Source organism: Gopherus flavomarginatus, assembly GCF_025201925.1.
Source record: "Gopherus flavomarginatus isolate rGopFla2 chromosome 13 unlocalized genomic scaffold, rGopFla2.mat.asm SUPER_13_unloc_3, whole genome shotgun sequence".
Taxonomy (NCBI): Eukaryota; Metazoa; Chordata; order Testudines; family Testudinidae; genus Gopherus; species Gopherus flavomarginatus.
This window is the reverse complement of record NW_026114611.1, coordinates 2817132-2841020: the sequence shown is the minus strand read 5'-3', so window position 1 is coordinate 2841020 and position 23889 is coordinate 2817132. Positions and strand designations below refer to the sequence as shown.

General features: G+C 48.1%; 2 long non-coding RNA genes and 2 other non-coding genes across 5 annotated transcripts in view; 3 read left to right on the top strand and 1 right to left on the bottom strand.

Moving 5' to 3' along the window:
* The window catches only part of LOC127041585 (uncharacterized), a 593788-nt gene that overhangs the window by 200727 nt on the left and 369172 nt on the right, over window positions 1–23889 (top strand). The window lies entirely within an intron of this gene.
* Window positions 1–23889, top strand: part of LOC127041587 (uncharacterized) — a 65915-nt gene that overhangs the window by 15909 nt on the left and 26117 nt on the right. The window lies entirely within an intron of this gene.
* TRNAG-UCC (transfer RNA glycine (anticodon UCC)) lies at window positions 6614–6685 on the top strand. The gene has a single exon. It is a non-coding gene; the product is annotated as a tRNA-Gly (tRNA).
* TRNAI-AAU (transfer RNA isoleucine (anticodon AAU)) lies at window positions 8569–8641 on the bottom strand. Its single transcript has one exon. It is a non-coding gene; the product is annotated as a tRNA-Ile (tRNA).

Genomic DNA, 23889 nt, shown 5'->3' with positions numbered 1-23889 from the left:
TAGCACTCAGTTCTAAAGTGATTTGTAACCCGCCACCAGCCAAAACCGGTCATTTTGGGGAAGTGGCCCCATCATGCTGCATAGCTAGGCAGAGCAGGTGTGTCTATGCAAACATGGTCTGTTCCTGAAGCCTTTCCCACAGTTGCTCACTAGATGTGAGGGGGGAGCTCATTCATCCCCTGCTTCTGCTTAGTATTTAAAAACACCTTAGTGTCCCTATCTCTGCTGGCCTTAGATTTCTCCTCCTGTCCCTTTCCTGACAGCTCAGATGAGGTGGCTGAGTGGTTACAGTGATAGACTGCTAATCCATTGTGCTCTGCATGCATGGGATTGAATACCATCCTCATCAGATGCATTTAGTCTTCACCCCTTCTTTATAGACAACTATCTTCCCCTTTGGTACAATGACAGATCAAACAATGTTGCTTCCTGAAAACAATAACCTGCTCAGAAACCCCCTTGCTTTAAATAAAGCATCTAAATCTCAGATTTCTAAAAAAAAAATTATCTAGTCCTGTATGTCTTAGTTTTTAGTTTTACCTCAAAAGGTAACAGCCTCATAATCTCCCCCAAACACCCTGGGACCTCCCCAAATTATTAAAATACCCCATTTCTCAGCAAGGCCACGACAGTGACCCACAGCTAGAGTGTCTAGGCCAAGCTGTTCTGAAGGAGGCAACTCAAAACATTTTGTCTTGGCAAGGTCTGACTGGGATAACAAAATTCCCCAAACTGAAAATTTTCTGCTGAAAAGCCAATACTAGCTATTTGGGGACTTTGGTTTGAACGTATTATTATCTTCTAATTTATGAATCAGTTTTGTCATCCAGGTGTATTTCCAGCTGTTGAGTTGTGGGGGAGAGATGCCAAGTCATGATGTCTCTGTAGCCACCTTTAATGGGCCAGCAGTGAGTCTGGCTCCTTCATTTTTGCACCTGAAAGGCTGGTGGGGGGCATTTCCCAACCTCATAACATATTTATGTAATGCACACAGAACAAACTTCATAACTTCCCAAACCAATGTGAGCCCACAGAATGCAAGAAGACATTAAGGTTCAACAGATGAACAGTTCAAGATTTTTAAAATGATCCCTCACCAGGCAGACTTTGTTCAAAACGTATCATCACTATATGAGAGTGGTGAATATGGGGTTTGCAGGGTGCTGCTTTAAGCACAGCGTGCCACACCTGGGCTTCCATTGCAATGGGAACGTGCCCTTAGAGTCCATCTCTCCCAGGATAAAGATGCCAGCATGGCTGACCTGGGTCATCTGACTTGGGCTCATGGAGCTAAAGCTGAGAGGCTAAAAACTGTGGTGCAGATATTTGTGTTCACACTGAAGCCTGGGTTCAGAAACCCTCACCCCTCGTGGGGTCTCAGAGGTTGGGTTCAAGTCCATATGTCTGCACTGTAATTATATAGTCTTGCAGTCCAAGTCCCATAACCCTGAGTCAGCTGACCTGGTCTTTGAGACAGGTGACCTGGGTGTTTTAATCATAGTGTAGACATAACATTAGGATAGGTCTAGGAGCCCAGAAGGTTGGGAGGGAGTTTAGCAAGTGGAAATGGTAAAACCGCAGGGAAGTATTACCCTGGACTCATGGCAATTCTCCATTGGTCTGTCTGCTTTTGAGGCAGGGATAATAACTGCCAGTGGTGCCCTGTTGAGTGGTTTTTGGGGTACCTGCTCTTGGCTGTTGTCAGAAGGACCTTTGGTCTAGCCCAGTGTGGGTTTTCTTATGGTTTAAATTACACACACAGGCACTGATAACAGAGTTACTGAACGTTTGGGAGTTAGGAGCTGGTAGGTCAGTGGTCCAGTCCCCTCATGGATGACCCCCTCCCTCTGGGACAGGGGCAGGTCTGAGCTCTCACACCAAATGCTCATTGTGGCTGCCAGAATCTGTGGGCAGTTCACCTAGTTTATGCTAACGGTTGAGTCCTGCTTTGTGCCCAGTGTCTGAGAATGAAAATCCTAAACCACCCTATGAAATAATGAATGCAGCAGGATGTGCTATTGTCCCTGCCCCAAAGCAGACAGAGCAATGGAGAAATGCCATTGAGTCCAGGGTAATACTTCATTGCGGTTTTACCTTTTTTGCTTGCTAAACTCCCTCCCAACTTTGAGGGGGCCCAGAGCCCAGTATTGAGCCTGAGCTGAGATATCTACACTGCAAATTTACCACCCCACGGCCAAAGCCTCGGGAGCCTGAGCTGGCATGGGGCAGCCCTGGGTGTTTCATTGCAGCGTGGACATAGCGTAGTATTATGTCTGCACTTTCATAAACACACCCAAGTCACTATTCTCAAACCCTGGGTCAGTTGATTCAGGCTCGTGAGGCTTTTGCTACAGGGTTATAAAATTACCGTGTAGACACTTGGGCTTCAGCCCAGCCTCCGAGACCCCACAAGGGGTGAGGGTCTTCTAACATGGGCTCCAGTCTGAGCCTAAATGTCTACACTGCAGTTTTTAGCCTCACAACCTGAGCCCTAGGAGTCCAACTCAGATCATCCAGGCCAGCTGGGCCACACTGCTTTTATTACGTTATAGATGCCTCTCAGGGTATGTCTACATTGCAATGTAAGCCCAGGGTTAGCAGAAGTCATGTCAGCAGCCCCAACGCATAAAGATAAACCAAGAGGAAAAGACCCCCCCACAAATAAGCTGGGCAGTGTCCTTCTCCCTAAGGTTCATAGGTCCAGCAACCAAAAGTCCTTTAACATGAGCCATCCCCTCTCTGCACCCCACTCACAGTTGTTGTCCTTAGTCAGTGCAAGCCCAGAGGTGCCTCTCTAGAGTTCACTCATAGACTCATAGACTCATAGATTCTAGGGTCAGAAGGGACCAATGTGATCATCTAGTCCAACCCCCGGCACAAAGCAGGCCACAGAACCCTACCCATCCACTTCTATAACAAACCCCTAACCTATGTCTGAGTTATTGAAGTCTTCAAATTGTGTTTGAAGACCTCAAGCTGTAGAGAATCCACCAGCAAGTGACCCATGCCCCATGCTGCAGAGGAAGGCGAAAAACCTCCAGGGCCTCTGCCAATCTGCCCCAGAGGAAAATTCCTTCCCGACCCCAAATATGGCGATCAGCTAAACCCTGAGCATGTGGGCAAGACTCACCAGCCAGCACTGAGAAAAGAATTTTCTACAGTAACTCAGATCCCATTCCATCCAACATCCCATCACCTACCAACGGGCACACTTATCTGCTGATAATCAAAGATCAATTGCCAAAATTAGGTTATCCCATCATACCATCCCTTCCATAAACTTATCAAGCTTAGTCTTAAAGCCAGATATGTCTTTTGCCCCCACTACTCCCCTTTGAAGGCTGTTTCAGAACTTCACTCCTCTAATGGTTAGAAACCTTCTTCTAATTTCAAGTCTAAACTTCCTAGTGTCCAGTTTATACCCATTTGTTCTTGTATCTACATTGGTACTAAGATTAAATAATTCCTCTCCCTCCATAATATTAATCCCTCTGATATATTTATGAAGAGTAAGCATATCCCCCCTCAGCCTTCTTTTGGCTAGGCTAAACAAGCCAAGCTCTTTGAGTCTCCTTTCATATGACAGGTTTTCCATTCTTCGGATCATCCTAGTAGCCCGTCTCTGAACCTGTTCCAGTTTGAATTCATCCTTCTTAAATATGGGAGACCAGAACTGCACACTGTATTCCAGGTGAGGTCTCACCAGTGCCTTATATAACGGTACTAACACCTCCTTATCTTTGCTGGAAATACCTCGCCTGATGCATCCTAAAACTGCATTAGCTTTTTTAACGGCCATATCACATTGGCTGCTCATAGTCATCCTGTGATCAACCAATACCCCAAGGTCCTTCTTTTCCTCTGTTGCTTCCAACTGATGCGTCCCAATGTATATCTAAAGTTCTTATTATTAATTCCTAAGTGCATGACCTTGCACTTTTCACTATTAAATTTCATCCTATTACTATTACTCCAGTTTACAAGGTCATCCAGATCTTCCTGTATGATATCCCGGTTCTTCTCTGTGTTAGCAATACCCCCCAGCTTTGTGTCATCCGCAGACTTTATTAGCACATTCCCGCTTTTTGTGCCAAGGTCAGTAATAAAAAGGTTAAATGGTTTCACCTGCCATACTGGGTGGAAAGGGGGGAAAATAAGAAGGCACTATACTCACTATGTTGTCTAGGGACTCACTCATTCCTCCACAGCCACCCTGTCCTAACACTGATCTAACACCTAAATTTTAGTATTAGGACCCAGGCGCGGGCCCATTTGGCTTTCGAACCCCTGTTCCCTGCCTAGTAAGTGCTATTGAATTAAGGGCGAGTCCCTCAGTCAGGGTCTGCCGAGCACAGTTGTGCTGCCCTCAATTTTCACAACAAGGATAACAATGCTTTATTTGTCCTACCCCAATAACAAGGAGGCTGGGAATCCAACACCAGGCAAAAGTGATCATTTCAGCAAGCAATCCAACATATTTCCAACATACTGTAAAATCCACATGCAGACTCATACACGAAACCTTGCAAGAAAATCTTCCTGAGGGAGTCTGAAGCACCTGCTGCTGGAGGGAAGCAGGAAGCTGTGGGTTGGGATTGAGGGGCACCGGGAATAGGAGGGGCCTATGAGTTGGGATTGAGGAGCAGCATGAGGAGGAGGGGCCTGTGGGTTGGGATTGAGGGGCATTGGGAATAGGAGGGGGCTGTGGTTAGGGACAGAGGAGAAGGGTGAAGAGGAGCAGGCTCTGGTTGGGAGTGAGGAGCAGTGTGCATAGGAAGAACTGAGGGTTGGGATTGAGGGGCACTGGGAAAAGAGGGGACATGGGTTTAAGCTGAAGAGCATCCTTGTTTGGGGATCCAGCAGGAAAGGGGAAAGCAGCAGGTGATTCTAATTCCTAGGGATATTCTGTGTATTTGTGTGCGTGTGTGTGTGTGTGCAGGGAAGGAACATGCTATATGCCCAGTGGCCTTTATTCCTCCAGGTTGCAAGGACAGAGGGGCTGTCAGGAAGTTGCCCCTTCAAACCCACACACAAAAAGGCCCTTCTGAGAAAAGAGAAAAAATAATGTTAAAGAAGACTCCAGAGAGACAGTTTAAGATCTTGGGGAGTAGTTTATCACATGACCAGGGACTTGACCCCTGGATCTTCAGATTAAAAGTCTGATGCTCTGCCAACTGAGCTTGCCAGACTCACAAAGAAAAAAGAGCAACTTGGTGCAGAGGAGAACTACTCAAGAAAATAAGAGTGGGAAACAGTAGGGAAAACCTGCTGCTCTCTCTGGCCTGGTCAACACTACAAGTTTATATCTAATTTAGCAGCATTAAATCACATTAACCTTGCACCCGTCCACACAATGAAGCCCTTTATATCGATATAAAGGGCTCTTAATACCGATATCTGTACTCCTCCCCGACGAGGGGAGTAGCGCTGAAATTGGTATTTGCCATGTCGGATTAGGGTTAGTGTGGCCGCAATTCAGCAGTATTGGCCTCCTTTGAGCTCTGCTTGCAGAGGCAATAAAGTCAGTGTTGTTTCAAATTCCTGCATTCTTTATTACTTCATCACACAAACAAGGGGACACTGCCACGGTAGCCCAGGAGGGGTGGGGGAGGAGGGAAGCAACGGGTGGGGTTGTTGCAGGGGAACCCCCTGGAATGGCATGCAGCTCATCATTTCTGCGGGATGTCTGGGGCTCTGACCTGGAGCGGCCGTTTGCCTCTCTGGTTCTTTAGCAGGCTTGCCTGATAGTCTAGACAGGACTGACTCTCCCTTTAGACAAAACTCAAAGAAGGGAATGACCTGGGGAGTCATTCCCATTTTTGTCCATGCGCCCATGGCCAGCCTCACCGAGGCCTGCCAGGAGTACCCATGACAGCAGCAGACGGTACAGTATAACTGGTAACTGTCATTGTCAACTTGCAAAGCAGCAGACGGGACGTTATAGCTGGTAACCATCTTTGCTAACTTGAAAAGGCAAGGGGATGCTGTTGTGTAGTGCTGCAGTACCGCGTCTGTCAGCATCATCCAGTAGTCATATGGTGACGGTGAAAAAAGGCTGAATGGGCTCCATGGTTGCCGTGCTATGGCGTCTGCTCAGGCAAACCAGGGAAAAGGGAGCGAAATGATTGTCTGCCGTTGCTTTCACGGAGGAAGGACTGAGTGACGACATTTACCCAGAATCACCCACTACACTGTTTTTGCCCCATCAGGCATTGGGACCTCAACCCAGAATTCCAATGGGTGGAATAGACTGCAGAAACTATGGGATAGCTATGGGATAGCTATCTACAGTGCAACACTCCGGAAATTGACAGTAGCCTTGGTATATGGACGCACACCGCCCAACTAATGTGCTTAGTGTGTCCGCATGCACTTGACTTTATACAATCCATTTCCAAAAACTGGTTTCTGTAAAATCAGAATAATCCCATAGCGTAGACATACCCTGTGATTAACAACTTTGATGGCTAATTGAAATGCTGATGGTTCAAACCCAAGTGAAGATGGAGGTGTTTTTTTAGTGATGAGAATCCAGTTCATTTTAACAATCTAAAAATCTCCTCAATGCTTGTCTAGCCTCATTGGGCAAGCATAAGCAGTGCTTTCACGAGATGCATTGGTGGTATAGTAGTGAGCATAGCTGCTTTCCCAGCAGTTGACCTGGGTTCAATTCCCAGCCAATGCAGTGATGTGATGTTTCCTATGGTGGGAACTAATTTACTTTCAGTCACATAGTATCAGTTTAGCAATGGAATGAGAGAATCAATGTTCTGCAGGTCATTCAACACACAATGGAGGAAGAAAGGGGTGGGACTAGACAATGAGCAGGTGGGGTTATCCTGGTATTATGATGTTCGCTTTTTTTAAAAACTTCCTTTACTTCCCTCTCCCTTTTAGACTCACAGCCTTTAAGGTCAGAAAGGAGCAATGTGATCATCTAGTCCGACCTGCTGCACCTTACAGGCCAAAAGACCCCCCTCCCCTCCTGTAATAGACCCAGGAGGGGAGGCAGCTCTGTGCACTGCTCCTACCCCAGGCAGCACATGGAGGCTCTCTGCTCCCCTCCCCCAATGGGTGTGCAAAGATGTGCCAGCAGCACTAAAGTGGCTCCCTGCCCACTCTGCCTCTGTTCCTCCATGTCACTCCCAGAAATGGCCAGCATGTCCCGGCATCCCCTGGGGCGAGGGGGAGTGTCTCCATTCATTGCCCCTGCCCCAAGTACCAACTCCGCAGCCCCCATTGGCCAGGAACTGCAGCCAATGGGAGCTCTGGGGGCAGCGCCTGTAGGCAGCGCCACACAGAGACCCCCTGGCACGGCCCACCTAGGACCTGCTGCCGCCGGATTGTGTGTACCAGTCACTTTGGGAGCTGCAGTGCCCGGGGTAAGCACCACCCCTCCTGCACCCCAACCCGCTCCCCCAGCGCAGAGCCCGCATCCCACACCCAAATTTCCTCCCAGAGCTTTGCTTGTTTTCCTTTCACCCAGAACCATCCTTCTTCTCCTGGGATGCAAGTAGCCATCCCTGGGAAGCCAAGAGGTAGGCACAGGATTCTACCTCCCAGCAGCCACCTGCACCTTCCCAGGCTTTGCAGGCTTTGCAGAACAAATGGGCTTAGCTTCTGCCCTGCCTTCCTCAGCTAGACTTTCCTCTTTTGCCCCATTCCTGCCTCACTCCCTCCTTTGGCAAGTCACACAAAGGAAGCCAGCAGGAAGAGCCAGCCGCCATAGGCCAACCTCCAAGGGCAGAGGAGACTAAGCCACAAGGCTTCAAAAGGTGACTGGCCAAGGTCCTCTAGCTTTCACCTGCTGATGCTAAGGCTTTTTCCCAGCTCATTTCACCACCCTCTGTCCTGCAGGGGTTGAGCTTATCGCAGCTGTTACCCAAAATTGGGCCAGCTAGTAAGCGTAGGGAGGACTAATGACCCACCAGAGTTTGGCAGAAAGCAGCACATTTATAATACTGATAGCTAAGCTCAAAAGAAGAAGCGGGGGTGTCACACTCACACTTGCATACTCATGCTCCCAGGACAGACACAGCACTGGAGATGTCAGGATTCTGCAAGGTAAGTGTCCCACAGTGCAGCTATGGACAGTGCAAGGAAGGTAAGTCTTCCTGAGGCACAATGAAATACAACGCAGAGAACCACTGGCCAGGCAATCCGGGCAAAGGGCATTCACTGGAGGTACAAGCTTGTGAGTGACTTTTGAGCATGTGGCCCCTTCTCCTTTTAAGGACCTGCACCTAATGGCCTGCAACTAGAGATGACTTGGCTGTATCTCGTTGGTCACGCTCCACTTTGGGCAGTGTCCATGCTCTGGGTGTGTGAGTGCTGCCTAATTAGAGTCACAGACACCTTGTCTACCTGGAAGCTCTTCTGCTCTTCAACCAGCCCATTCATCTCACAAGCATTCGAGGAGGGGGAAAATGACTTCACAGGTATTCAGAGAGGGAGAGGAGAGAACTATAACACACCTATTGAGCATACAGGTTATACATTGCATAGAAATCACTGCTGCTCCTACAACAGCAGGGACAGGCCAGTAGGAGTGGGGAAAGGAAGCCATCATGTTTCTGCCTGGTTTTAAACCAGGAACCTTTTGCATATTAAGCAAACATGATAACCACTACACTACAGAAACTCTGTCCTGGAGTTCTGCCCCTCCCTTCATAAGAACATAAGAATGGCCATACTGGGTCAGACCAAAGGTCCATCCAACCCTATATCCTATCTGCCAACAGTGGCCAATGCAACGTGCCCCAGAGGGACTGAACCTAACAGGTAATGATCAAGTGATCTCTCTCCTGCCATCCATCTCCACCCTCTGACAAACAGAGGCTAGGGATCCCATTCCTTACCCATCCTGGCTAATAGCCATTCATGGACTTAACCTCCATTAATTTATCTGTAAAAAGAACAAGGAGTAATTGTGGCACCTTAGAGACTAACAAATTTATTTGAGCATAAGATTTCATGGGCTAAAACCCACTTCATCGGATGCTTGCAGTGGAAAATACAGCAGGAAGAGATATAGATATAGATGAAGCCTTTTCTGGAAGATCATCAATGGATTGTAGTTTCCTCAGGAAGTCAGTTGCATCTCGAAGATAGCTGGGAGTGCTGGTAGCATAGGGCCTGAGGAGGGAGTCTACACAGCCAGACTATCCTGCTGTCAGGGTGCCATTGCCTGAAATGATGGGGCATCCAGGATTTCCAGGTTTATGGATCTTGGATAGCAGACAGAATAACCCTGCTGCTTTTTTGGCCTGCTGCTTCTCTGTCTGGGATGTTTTTATCAGCCCTGGCACACAAAAATGGCATCATTCTGAGCGCCCACGAAGGCAAGATGAATTTTGGCTGCCTTGCTCAGCTTGACTTGCTCCTTCACCCCATTCCTGCCTTAGATCCTGGGTCACCTGGTGGCTGAAGATGGTCCATTGTCTCAAGCGGTGCCAGAGCCTGACACAGTGCCCCTGGGCAGCCTTTGCTCTGCACATGCCGGCCATGCACATTTGCAAATACTTTAAAGTGCCTGTCAGTAAGTTCTGGGGACAGTTGCTCACCTTCAGAGGAAGCTCCCTAAAATTGGCCTGTCTCACCCAGTGGTACATTGATCTCTGTTCAGATTGAGCCAAAGTGGAGGGGGAGCCTAGATGCTGTGGCCGCCGCTGCTGTGAGGGCAGCCACTGTTGCGGATGAAGCCATCCTGCAAGCACCTTCCACCTAGCCACCCACTGAAAATCCTGTAGGGTGTAAGGTGAGAGTAGAAGAACACTAGAGGTGGGGGCCTCCCTCTTCCCTCATCATCGGCCATCTCATACCTGGTGCTGCACCCAGTGGGGTAAAAATAATACAGCCATATCGCAAGAGTCAGTTGCGTTCTTTGTGGTTGCCCCACCATTTCCCTTGGGCCTGACCTGCCTTCCAGCTCAGCCACCACTGAAAATTGAAACACAAAAAAGTAGAGCCATACAAGGCTTCAAAGCCCACTAAACCCAACTCCCCTTCTAATATGGCAGAAAAGCCACATGTCTCTTGACTAGGTAGGGATGTCCTATTTCCCCACAGGAAGTGGAGGGCCCTGGTGTTCGGTCTCAGCAGCACTCATGGAGCAGGGGGAAACACATGACTGAGGAAATTCCCCACAGCCAAAAGATAGGTCTTGAGCATCACAACTTTGTAGGCTAATGACAAGGTCCACTTATGCCACTGGCTGAGCCTTTCCTCACAGGCCAGCAACCGCTTCTCCCAGTTCGCGTACCCCCACCCGTCCCCAACCGAATGCTAGAAGGCCCAGCTCATCAGCCTGCCCACTCTTGCAGCCCTCCTCTTCTGCCCTGACTGATAGGGAGGAGTATTGAGCCTCCTTCCCTTAGGCCCTTCAGCATTCCTGGGGAACATCAACACTGCCCAAGTGACTTTGGGCCAGTAGGTGAACCAATAGGGCTGCCTCCTAGGCCAGGCTGCAGCCCAGCTTCAGGACTCAGAGGAAATGCAGCTCGCATCCCTACCTACAGGACTCCAGGCACAGCCAGACTTCTGGATCAAACATCCCCTCTTGTGCTCAAGTCACAACAGCTAGTGTGCAAAAGACAGACTTTCATGGCCTTTGAGAAAGCAAGACAGAGCCTTGGAAGACCCAGTAGGGTTAGGTGCCACAGGAATTGCTCTCAGATCCCACTGAGACTTCAACTCAGATAGCAGGATTCAAAATCCTGAGTGCTGGACCTTACACAATGGGACCAATACGGAACACCCAGACCTCTGCTGAGTTCTGATGAGGATGATCCTGTGTGGGCAACCCTGCATTTGCTCACCAAGTTGTCATGCAGCAGTTTGCTGCAGCTCCCAGAGGCCTTTCTTAATCCAGACTGAGAGGCCAGTGGGCATGTGATGAAGTTCCCCCTTCAGTCCTAGGCAATACATGGCCCTTCCTAGGAAAGGCCAAGTCCTGAAAAGGAGAATCTGAAGTCAAGGAGCGTCCTCGAGAGATGCCTTCTGAAGATCTTGGAAGATATTACAGGGAGAACTGTCTTTTTCACTGACCTGAACCGTAGACCCTCAGATTAAAAGCCTGATGCTCTACCAACTGAACTAGCCAGGCTCACATGTACAAATGGCAAATTTCATGCAGAAGAGAAATTAGTCATGAAAATGAGGGCAGGAAAGAATACAGAAAACTTGCTACTCTTGCTTTCTTAGCAGTCCTAGCCACAGCCTGCTCCTCCATCTGGCGCCCTGAGGCCTTATTCTTTCTTTAGTTAAATATCAAATCCAGGAGAAAACATATTTATACAGAAATGTCATTGGAAATACAAAAATTAAAAAGGAAAATGCAATTCCCATCACTGTAGCGTATCTGGGCCATTCCTGTATCGAGAGCACCCACTAAGGTCCCTGTGTGCTTACAAGAGGAACTCATACCACAGCCTGAACATGAAACTCAACTGCTCCCAGGTGCTGCAGTAAAACCCTTTCCCAGCTGTGAAGTTGCACTCCATAGGATTTTATGAAAATATGCTAATGAGTGTGAATATAAAGTAACTGAAATATGCTTCATGCAAAAGGTCTCTTGTAAGGTATCATTACAAAGCTTATAATCTACTGTGTGTGTTCATCCTATTTGTACGAACCGATAATTCCTGTATCTGAAACTAGAAATATGAAATATAACTCTGAGGTCCTCTTGTAATGATGCAAAGTGTGGGCCATTAATAGTGGTTTGGACTCTTGATGGCTCCCATTAACCAGGACAATTGACTGGAGATGGCTCTGTCCTGCACCATCTGTGAGTCAGGCCAGGAAGAATGAAGGCTTGGGGTCTCCCAGGACATGTGACAATGTCACCTGGTACAGGAATCCATCTTAAACCTGGGGCTTTTCCCCAGGAGAGAGACAAAAGTTTCCTGCCTCGTAGCAAAGCTGTATAAGGGGATGGAACAGAAGAAAGGTGGGTGCAGTCATGAGAAATCCCCTAGCTACCTTGAGCTGGAACAAGGACTATACCTGGTGAAAAGATTGTGACCAGACAAGAAATAAGTCTAGTTTGCGAAAGAAGAGTATTGGAAGATCTCTGAGGATGAGACTTGATCTGTATTGAGTTTCATACTGTATTAGGCTTGGACTTGCATGTTTTTGTTTTATTTTGCTCTATGGAGAATACAAATGGCACAGAGAAGGAAAAGATAATGCCATAGAAAAGTCTCTGTGTGCATGTGTTAGATGGGTGGAGGGTGTCTAGAAACCACTCTCCTCTAGTTTCTTTTCTATGATTTCCTTTGGAAAAACTGAAGCAGGGAACAGAAGCCATTGCTACTACCTGTGAGGCTTGAACTCATGACTTTTAGATTATGAGACTGACATGCTGTCAACTGCACTAAAAAGACTTGGTAAAGCTTTAAGCTCCGTGCATATAGGACCCTCCTACATCAGTGACTGGGGCAGGGAAGGAGCCAGGGGTGTGCTGTTCATACAAATAGGATGAACACACACAGTAGATTATAAGCTTTGTAATGATACCTTACAAGAGACCTTTTGCATGCAGCATATTTCAGTTACTTTATATTCACATTCATTAGCATATTTTCATAAAATCCTATGGAGTTCAACATCACAGCAGGGAAAGGGTTTTACTGCAACACCTGGGAGCAGTTGAGCTTCATGTACAGGCTGTGGTATGAGTTCCTCCAGGTTTCTCGTAAGCACACAGGGACCTTAGTGGGTGCTCTCGATACAGGAATGGCCCAGATATGATAAAGTGATGGCAATTGCATTTTCCTTTTTAATTTTTGTATTTCCAATGACATTTCTGTATAACTGTGTTTTCTCCAGGATTTGATATTTAATTAAAGAAAGAATAAGGCCTCAGGGCACCAGATGGAGAAGCAGGCTGTGGCTAGGACTGCTAAGAAAGCAAGAGTAGCAAGTTTTCTGTATTGTTTCCTGCCCTCATTTTCATGACTAATTTCTCTTCTGCATGAAATTTGCCCTTTGTACATGTGAGCCTGCCTAGTTCAGTTGGTAGAGCATCAGGCCTTTAATCTGAGGGTCTAGGGTTCAAATCACTGGTAAATGAAAAAGACAGTTTTCCCTGTAATATGCTCCCAGATCTTCAGAAGGCATCTCTTGAGGACGCTCTTTGACTTCAGCTCCTCCTTTCCTAGGAAGGGCCATGTATTGCCTAGAACTGAATTGGCAACTTCCTCACATGCCCACTGGCCTCTCAGTCTGGATTAAGAAAGGCCTCTGGGAGCTGCAGCAAACTGCTGCATGACAACTTGGTGAGCAAATGCAGGGTTACCCAGACAGGGTCATCCTTACCAGAACTCAGCAGAGGTCTGGGGGTTCCCTATTGGTCCCATGACATAAGGGCCAGCACTCAGGACTTTGAATCCTGCAATCTGAGTTGAAGTCTCAGTGGGATCTGAGAGCAATTCCTGTGGCACTTAACCCTACTGGGTCTTCTAAGGCTCTGTCTTGCTTTCTCAAAGGCCATGAAAGTCTGTCTTTTGCCCGCTAGCTGTTGTGACTTGAGCACAAGAGGGGATGTTTGATCCAGAAGCCTGGCTGTGCCTGGAATCCTGTAGGTAGGGATGCGAGCTGCATTTCCTCTGAGTCCTGAAGCTGGGCTGCAGCCTGGCCTAGGAGGCAGCCCTATTGGTTCACCTACTGGCCCAAAGTCACTTGGGCAGTGTTGATGTTCCCCAGGAATGCTGAAGGTCCTAAGGGAAGGAGGCTCAATACTCCTCCCTATCAGTCAGGGCAGAAGAGGAGGGCTGCAAGAGTGGGCAGGCTGATGAGCTGGGCCTTCTAGCATTCGGTTGGGGACGGGTGGGGGTACGCGAACTGGGAGAAGCGGTTGCTGGCCTGTGAGGAAAGGCTCAGCCAGTGGCATAAGTGGACCTTGTCATTAGCCTACAAAGTTGTGATGCTTCCACTTCCTGTGGGGCAATAGGACGTCCCTACCTAGTCAGGAGACATGTGGCTTTTCTGCCGTATTAGAAGGGGGGTTGGGTCTGGTGGGCTTTGAAGCCTTGTACGGCTCTACTTTTTTGTGTTTCAATTTTCAGTGGTGGCTGAGCTGGAGGGCAGGTCAGGCCCAAGGGAAATAGTGGGGCAACCACAAAGAACGCAACTGACTCTTCCGATTGTATTATTGTATTATTTTTACCCCACTGGGTGCAGCACCTGGTATGGGATGGCCTATGATGAGGGAAGGGGTGGCCCCCCCTCTAGTGTTCTACTCTCACCTTACACCCTACACGATTTTCAGTGGGTGGCTAGGTGGAAGTTGCTTGCAAGATGGCTTCATCCACAACAGTGGCTGCCCTCACAGCAGTGGCGGCCACAGCAGCTAGCTCCCCCACCTCCTTTGGCTCAATCTGAACAGAGGTCAATGTACCACTGGGTGAGACTGGCCAATTTTAGGGAGCTTCCTCTGAAAGTGAGCAACTGGCCCCAGAACTTACTGACGGGCACTTTAAAGTATTTGCAAATGTGCATGGCCAGCATGTGCAGAGCAAACGCTGCCCAGGGGCACTGTTTCACGCTCTGGCACCGCTTGAGACAATGGACCATCTTCAGCCACCAGGTGACCCAGGATCTAAGGCAGGAACGGGGTGAGGAAGCAAGTCAAGCTGAGCAAGGCAGCCAAGATTCACCTTGCCTTCGTGGGCGCTCACAATGATGCCATTTTTGTGTGCCAGGGCTGACAAAAACATCCCAGACAGAGAAGCAGCAGGCCAAAAAAGCAGCAGGGGTATTCTGTCTGCTATCCAAGATCCATAAACCTGGAAATCCTGGATGCCCCATCATTTCAGGCAATGGCACCCTGACAGCAGGATAGTCTGGCACTCCCAGCTATCTTCGAGATGCCACTGACTTCCTGAGGAAACTACAGTCCATTGATGATCTTTCAGAAAACACCATCCTGGCTGGTATGGAGGTAGAAGCCCTCTACACCAACATTCCACACAAAGATGGACTACAAGCTGTCAGGAACAGTATCCCCAATAATGTCACGGCAAACCTGGTGGCTGAATTTTGTGACTTTGTCCTCACCCACAACTATTTCACATTTGGGGACAATGTATACCTTCAAGTCAGCAGCACTGCTACGGGTAATCGCATTGCCACATAGCATGCCAACATTTTTATGGCTGACTTAGAACAACACTTCCTCAGCTCTCATCCCCTAATGCCCCCACTCTACTTGCCCTACACTGATGACATCTTCATCATCTTGACTCATGGAAAAGAAAACCCTTGAGGAATTCCACCATGATTTCAACAATTTACATCCCACCTACAATGTCAGCCTGGACCAGTCCACACAAGAGATCCACTTCCTGGACACTACTGTGCTAATAAGCAATGGTCACATAAACACCACCCTATACTGGAAACATACTGACCACTATACTTACCTACATGCCTCCAGCTTTCACCCAGACCACATCAGACAATCCATTGTCTACAGCCAAGCTCTAAGATACAACCACATTTGCTCCAACCCCTCAGACAGAGACTAACACCTACAAGATCTCTATCAAGCATTCTTACAAGTACACTACCCACCTGCTGAAGTGAAGAAACAGATTGACAGAGCCAGAAGAGTACTCAGAAGTCACCTACTACAGGACAGGTCCAACGAAGAAAGTAATACAACCCCACTAGCCGTCACCTTCAGCCCCCCAACTAAAACCTCTCCAGTGCATCATCAAGGAACTACAACCTATCCTGAAGGATAATCCCTCACTGTCATAGATCTTGGGAGACAGGCCAGTCCTTGCTTACAGACAGCCCCCCAACCTGAAGCAAATACTTACCAGCAACCAAACAACATAAACACTAACCCAGGAACCTATCCTTGCAACAAAGCCCGTTGCCAACTCTGTCCACATATCTATTCAGGGGACACCATCATAGGACCTAATCACATCAGCCACACTATCAGAGGTTCATTCACCTGCATATCTACCAATGGGATATATGCCGTCATGTGCCAGCAATGCCTCTTTGCCATGTACATTGGCCAAACCAGACAGTCTCTACATAAAAGCATAAAAGGACACAAATCAGAAATCAAGAATTATAACTTTCAAAAACCAGTCGGAGAACACTTCAATCTTCCTGGTAACTTGATTACAGACCTAAAAGTTGCAATATTACAACAAAAAACTTTCAACAACAGACTCCCATGAGAGACTGCTGAATTGGAATTAATTTGCAAAGTGGACACCATTAAATTAGGCTTGAATAAAGCCTCGGAGTGGATGGGGTATTACAAAAAGTAAAACTATTTCCCCATTTTTATTTGTCCCCCTACTGTTACTCACACCTTCCTGTCAACCTTTGGAAATAGGACATCCTGATTATCACTAGAAAAGGTTTTTTCTCCTGCTGATAATAGCTCACCTTAACTGCTCACTCTTGTTATAGTGTGTATGGCAACATCCATTTTTTCATTTTCTCTCTGTGTGCGTGTGTGTGTATCTAGATCTATATCTATATATCTTCCTGCTGTATTTTCCACTGCAATGCATCCGATAAAGTGGGTTTTAGCCCATGAAATCTTGTTTCTCCTTGTTTACTCCTTGTTCTTTTTGCAGATATATTAATGGAGGTTAAGTCCATGAATGGCTATTAGTCAGGATGGGTAAGGAATGGTATCCCTAGCCTCTGTTTGTCAGAGGGTCGAGATGGATGGCAGGAGAGAGATCACTTGATCATTACCTGTTAGGTTCAGTCCCTCTGGGGCACCTGGCATTGGCCACTGTTGGCAGATAGGATATGGGGTTGGATGGACCTTTGGTCTGACCCAGTATGGCCATTCTTATATTCTTATGAAGGGAGGGACAAAACACTGCAACAGGGTTTCTGTAGTCTAGTGGTTATCATGTTTGCTTAACATGCAAAAGGTCCCTGTTTTAAAAACAGGCAGAAACATGATGGCTTCCTTTCCCCAGCTCCTACTGGCCTGTCCCTGTATGCTCAATAGGTGTGTTATACTTCCCTCCCTCCTGCTTTTGTCTCCTCTCCCTCTCTGAATACCTGTGAAGTGGTTTTCCCTGTCCCCCTCCTGGAATGCTTGTGGGATGAATGGGCTGGTTGAACAGCTAGAAGAGCAGAAGAGCTTCCAGGTAGACAAGGTGACTGGGACTCTAATTAGGCAGCACTCACACACCCAGAGCATGGACACTGCCCAAAGTGGAGCGTGACCAACCAGATGCAGCCAAGTCATCTCTAGTTGCAGGCCATTAGGTGCAGGTCCTTAAAAGGAGAAGGGGCCATGTGTTCAGGAGTCACTCACAAGCTTGTACCTCCAGTGAATATCCTTTGCCCGGAGTGCCTGGCCAGTGGTTCTCTGCGTTGTATTTCATTGTACCTCAGGAAGACTTACCTTCATTGCACCGTCCATGGCTGCACTGTGCGACTCTTACCTTGCAGAATCCTGACATCTCCAGTGCTGTGCCTGTCCTGGGAGCATGAGTATGCAAGTGTGAGTATGACATCCCCGCTTCTTCTTTTGAACTTAGCTGTCAGTATAATAAACCTGCTGCTTTCTGCCAAACTCTGGTGGGTCATTAGTCCTCTCTACGCTTACTAGCTGGCCCAATTTTGGGTAACAGCTGTGATAAGCTCAACCCCTGAAGGACAGAGGGTGGTGAAATGAGCTGGGAAAAAGCCTTAGCATCAGCAGGTGAAAGCTAGAGGACCTTGGCCAGTCACCTTTTGAAGCCTTGTGGCTTGGTCTCCTCTGCCCTTGGAGGTTGGCCTATGGCGGCCGGCTCTTCCTGCTGGCTTCCTTTGTGTGACTTGCCAAAGGAGGGAGTGAGGCAGGAATGGGGCAAAAGAGGAAAGTCTAGCTGAGGAAGGCAGGGCAGAAGCTAAGCCCATTTGTTCTGCAAAGCCTGAAAAGCCTGGGGAGGTGCGGTTGGCTGCTGGGAGGTAGAATCCTGTGCCTACCTCTTGGCTTCCCAGGGATGGCTAGTTGCATCCCAGGAGAAGAAGGATGGTTCTGGGTGAAAGGAGAACAAGCAAAGCTCTGGGAGGAAATTTGGGTGTGGGATGCGGGCTCTGCGCTGGGGGAGCGGGTTGGGGTGCAGGAGGGGCGGCGCTTACCTTGGGCACTGCAGCTCCCAAAGTGACTGGTAGACACAACTCTGCTGGAGCAGGTCCTAGGTGGGCCGTGCCAGGGGGTCTCTGTGTGCCGCTGCCTGCAGGCTCTGCCCCCAGACCTCCCATTGGCTGCAGTTCCTGGCCAATGGGAGCTGCGGAGTTGGTACTCGGGGCAGGGGTAATGAATGGTGGCGCTCCCCCCACCCCAGGGGATGCTGGGACATGCCGGCCATTTCTGGGAGTGACACGGAGGGACGGAGGCAGAGTGGGCAGGGTGCCACCTTAGTGCTGCTGGCACATGTCTGCACACCCATTAGGGGAGGGGGGCAGAGGTCATCCATGTGCTGCCTGGGGTAGGGACAGTGCACAGAGCTGCCTCCCCTACTGGGTCTATTACAGGAGGGGAGGGAGGTCTTTTGGCCTGTAAGGTGCAGCAGGTCGGACTAGATGATCACATTGGTTCTTTCTGACCTTAAAGGCTCCGAGTCTAAAAGGGAGAGGGAAGTAAAGGAAGTTTTAAAAAAAAATAAACCAAACATTGTAATACCAGGATAACTCCACCTGCTCATTGTCTAGTCCCACCCCTTTCTTCCTCCATTGTGTGTTGAATGACCTGCAGAACATTGATTCTCTCATTCTGTTGATAAACTGATACAATGTGACTGAAATTAAACTAACTCCCAGCAGAGGAAACATCATATCACTGCGCTGGCTGGGAATCAAACCCCAGTTAACTGTTTGGAAGACAGCTATGCTTGCTACTATACCACCAATGCATCTGGTGGAAGTACTACTTATGCTTGTCTGATGAGGGTAGACAAGCATTGAGGAGATTTTCTGCCCATTAAAATGAACTGGATTCTCATCACTAAAAAAAACCACCTCCATCTTCACTTGAGTTTGAACCATCAGCCTTTCAAATAGCCACTAAAGTTGTTAATCACAGGGTACTTTACACTACGGGATTATTCCGATTTTACAGAAACCATTTTTTGGAAACAGATTGTATAACGTTGAGTGCACACGGACACACTAAGCACATTAGTTCGGCGGTGTGCATCCATATACCGAGAAAAGTGTCAATTTCCGGAGAGTTGCACTGTGGGTAGCTATCCCATAGCTATCCCATAGTTTCTGCAGTCTCTCCCACCCATTGGAATTCTGGGTTGAGGTCCCAATGCCTGATGGGGCAAAAACAGTGTCGTGGGTGATTCTAGGTAAATGTTGTGACTCAGTCCTCCCTCCATGAAAGCAATGGCAGACAATCATTTCACGCCCTTTTCCCTGGATTGCCTGGGCAGGCGCCATAGCACAGCAACCATGGAGCCCATTCATCCTTTTTTCACCGTCACCGTATGACTACTGGATGATGCTGACAGACGCGGTACTGCAGCACTACACAGCAGCATCCCCTTGCCTTTTCAAGTTAGCAAAGATGGATACCAGCCATAATGTCCCGTCTGCTGCTGTCATGGGTACTCCTGGCTGGCCTCGGTGAGGTTGGCCAGGGGCGCATGGACAAAAATGGGAATGACACCCCAGGTCATTCCCTTCTTTGAGTTTTGTCTAGAGGGAGAGTCAGTCCTGTCTAGACTATCAGGCAAGCCTACTAAAGAACAAGAGAGGCAAACGTCTTCTCCGGGTCAGAGCCCCAGACATCCCGCAGAAATGATGAGCTGCATGCCATTCCAGACGGTGCCCCTGCAACAACGCCACCCGTTGCTTCCCTCCTCCCCCACCCCTCCTGGGCTACTGCGGTAGTTATCCCCCTCTTTGTGTGATGAAGTAATAAAGAATTCAGGAATTTGAAACAACACTGACTTTATTGCCTCTGCAAGCAGAGCTAAAGGGGGCCAATACCGCTGAATTGCAGCCACACTAACCCTAATCCAACATGGCAAATACCGATTTCAGTGCTACTCCCCTCATCAGGGAGGGGGACAGATATCGGTATTAAGAGCCCTTTATATCGATATAAAGGGCTTCGTTGTGTGGACGGGTGCAGGGTTAATGCGATTTAATGCTGCTAAATTAGATATAACCTTGTAGTGTTGACCAGGCCGGAGAGAGCAGCAGGTTTTCCCTACTGTTTCCCACTCTTGTTTTCTTGACTAGTTCTCCTCCACACCAAGTTGCTCTTTCACTTTGTGAGTCTGGCAAGCTCAGTTGGCAGAGTATCAGACTTTTAATCTGAGGGTTCAAGTCCCTGGTCAGGTGATAAACTACTCCCCAAGGTCTTAAACTGTTTCTCTGGAGTCCTCTTTGACATAGCTTGTTCTCTTCAGGATTTTTCCTTTCCTCAGAAGGGCCTTTTTGTGTGCGGGTTTGAAGGGGCAACTTCCTGACAGCCCCTCTGTCCTTGCAGCCTGGAGGAATAAAGGCCTCTGGGTATATAGCATGTTCCTTCCCTGCACACATACAAACACATAAAATATCCCTAGGAATTAGAATCACCTGCTGCTTTCCCCTGTACTGCTGGATCCCCAAATGACGATGCTCTTCAGCCTAAATGCATGTCCTCTCTTTTCCCAGTGCCCCTCAATCCCAAACTTCAGTCCCTCCTATGCACACTACTTCTCACTCCCAACCAGAGCCTGCTCCTCTTCACCTTTCTCCTCTGTCCCTACCCACAGCCCCCTCAATCCCAACCCACAGGCCCCTCCTATTCCCAGTGCCCCTCAATCTCAACCCACAGCTCCCTCCTTCCCTCCAGCAGCAGGTGCTTCAGACCCCCTCAGGAAGATTTTCTTGCAAGGTTTCGTGTATGAGTCTGCATGTGGATTTTACAGTATGTTGGAAATATGTTGGATTGCTTGCCGAAATGATCACTTTTGCCTGGTGTTGGATTCCCAGTCTCCTTGTTATTGGGGCAGGAGAAATAAAGCATTGTTATCCTTGTTGTGTATATTGAGGGCAGCACAACTGTGCTTGGGAGAGCCCGACTGAGGGACTCACGCTCAGTTCAATAGCACTTACTAGACAAGGGACAGGGGTTCAAAAACCAAATGGGCTGGCACCTGGGTCCTAATACTAAAATTTAAGGGTTAGATCAGTGTTAGGACAGGGTGGCTGTGGAGGGATCAGTGAGTTCCTAGACAACATAGTGAGAATAGTGCCTTCTTATTTTTCCCCCTTTCCAACCAAGATGTCGGGTGAAGTCTACAGAGGCACCTCTGGGTTTGCACTGACTAAGGACAACAGCTGTGAGTGGAGTGCAGAGAGGGGATGGCTCATGTTAAAGGACTTTTAGTTGCAGGACTTACAAACCATAGGGGGAAGGACACTGCCCAGCTATTTTGGGGGGTGGCTCTTTTTCTCTTGGTTTATGTTTATGAGTTGGGGCTGCTGACATGACTTCTGCTAACCCTGGGCTTACATTGCAATGTAGACATACCCTGAGAGGGCATCTATAACGTAATAAAAGCAGTGTGGCCTGGCTGGCCTGGATCATCTGACTTGGACTCCTGGGGCTCAGGTTGTGAGGCTAAAAACTGCAGTGTAGACATTTAGGCTCAGACTGGAGCCCAGGTTCGGAGACCCTCACCCCTTGTGGGGTCTCGGAGGCTGGGCTCAAGCCCAAGTGTCTACACTGTAATTTTATAACCCTGCAGCACAAGCCCCACAAGCCTGAATCAACTGACCCAGGGTTTCAGAATAGTGACTTGGGTGTGTTTATGACAGTGCAGACATAATACTACGCTATGTCCATGCTGCAATGAAACACCCAGAGCTGCCCCATGCCAGCTCAGGCTCCTGAGGCTTTGTCCGTGGGGTGGTAAATTTGCAGTGTAGATGTCTCAGCTCAGGCTCAATACTGGGCTCTGGGCCCCCTCAAAGTTGGGAGGGAGTTTAGCAAGCAAAAAAGGTAAAACCGCAATGAAGTATTACCCTGGACTCAGTGGCATTTCTCCATTGGTCTGCCTGCTTTGGGGCAGGGACAATAGCACATCCTGCTGCATTCATTATTTCATAGGGTGGTTTAGGATTTTCATTCTCAGGCACTGGGCACAAAGCAGGACTCAACCCTTGGCATAAACTAAATGAGCTGGCCACAGATTCTGGCAGCCACAATGAGCATTTGGTGTGAGAGCTCAGACCTGCCCCTGTCCCAGAGGGAGGGGGTCATCCATGACGGGACTGGACCGCTGACTTACCAGCTCCTAACTCCCAAACGTTCAGTAACTCTGTTATCAGTGCCTGTGTGTGTAATTTAAACCATAAGAAAACCCACATTGGGCTAGACCAAAGGTCCTTCTGACAACAGCCAAGAGCAGGTGCCCCAAAAGCCACTCAACAGGGCACCACTGGCAGTTATTATCCCTGCCTGAAAAGCAGACAGACCAATGGAGAATTGCCATGAGTCCAGAGTAATACTTCCCTGTGATTTTACCATTTGCACTTGCTAAACTCCCTCCCAACCTTCTGGGCTCCTAGACCTATCCTAATGTTATGTCTACACTGTGATTAAAACACCCAGCTCACCTGTCTCAAAGCCCAGGTCAGCTGACTCAGGGTTATGGGACTTGGACTGCAAGACTATAAAATTACAGTGCAGACATATGGGCTTGAGCCCAACCTCTGAGACCCCACGAGGGGTGAGGGTTTCTGAACCCAGGCTTCAGTGTGAACACAAATATCTGCACCACTGTTTTTAGCATCTCAGCCTTAGCATAATGAGCCCAAGTCAGATGACTCAGGCCAGCCATCCTGCCATCTTTATCCCGGGAGAGATGGATTCTAAGGGTACGTTCCCATTGCAATGGAAGCCCAGGTGTGGCACGCTGTGCTTAAAGCAGCACCCTGCAAGCCCCATATTCACCACTTTCATATAGTGATGATACGTTTTGAACAAAGTCTGCCTGGTGAGGTATCATTTTAAAAATCTTGAACTGTTCATCTGTTGAACATTAATGTCTTCTTGCATTCTATATGCTCACATTGGTTTGGGAAGTTATGAAGTTTGTTCTGTGTGCATTACAGAAATATGTTATGAGGTTGGGAAATGCCCCCCACCAGCCTTTCAGGTGCAAAAATGGAGGAGCCAGACTCACTGCTGGCCCATTAAAGGTGGCTACAGTCCCAAGGACTATCCCAGGAACCGTGTACAATGCAGACTTCACCGAGATAACACAGCAACAATGGACATTGCTTGACACACATCATAGCAAAGGAGCTTTCTAGAAAGTTGGAAGAAACTATGAAAGGGGGGAAGAGACATCATGACTTGGCATCTCTCCCCCACAAATCAACAGCTGGAAACACACCTGGATGACAAAACTGATTCATGAATCAGAAGATAATAATAATAATACATTCAAACCAAAGTCCCCAAATAGCTAGTACTGGCTTTTCAGCTGAAAATTTTCAGTTTGGGAAATTTTGTTTTCCCAATCAGACCTTGCCAAGGGAAGCAGGGAGAAAATGTTTGAGTTGCCTCCTTCAGAACACCTTAGCCTAGACACTCTAGCTGTGGGTCACTGTCATGGCCTTGCTGAGAACTGGGGTATTGTAATAATTTGGGAAGGTCTCAGGGTGTTTGGGGGAGATTATGAGGCTGTTACCTTTTGAGATGAAAACTAAGACATACAGGACTAGAGAATTTTTTTTTTTAGAAATCTGAGATTTAGACATTTTATTTAAAGCAAAGGGGTTTTTGAGCAGGCTTTTGTTTGCAGGCAGCAACATTGCTTGCTCTGTTATTGTACCAAAGGGAGAGATGGTTGTTTAGAAAGGAGGAGTGAAGACTGAATGCAACCCATGAGGATGGGA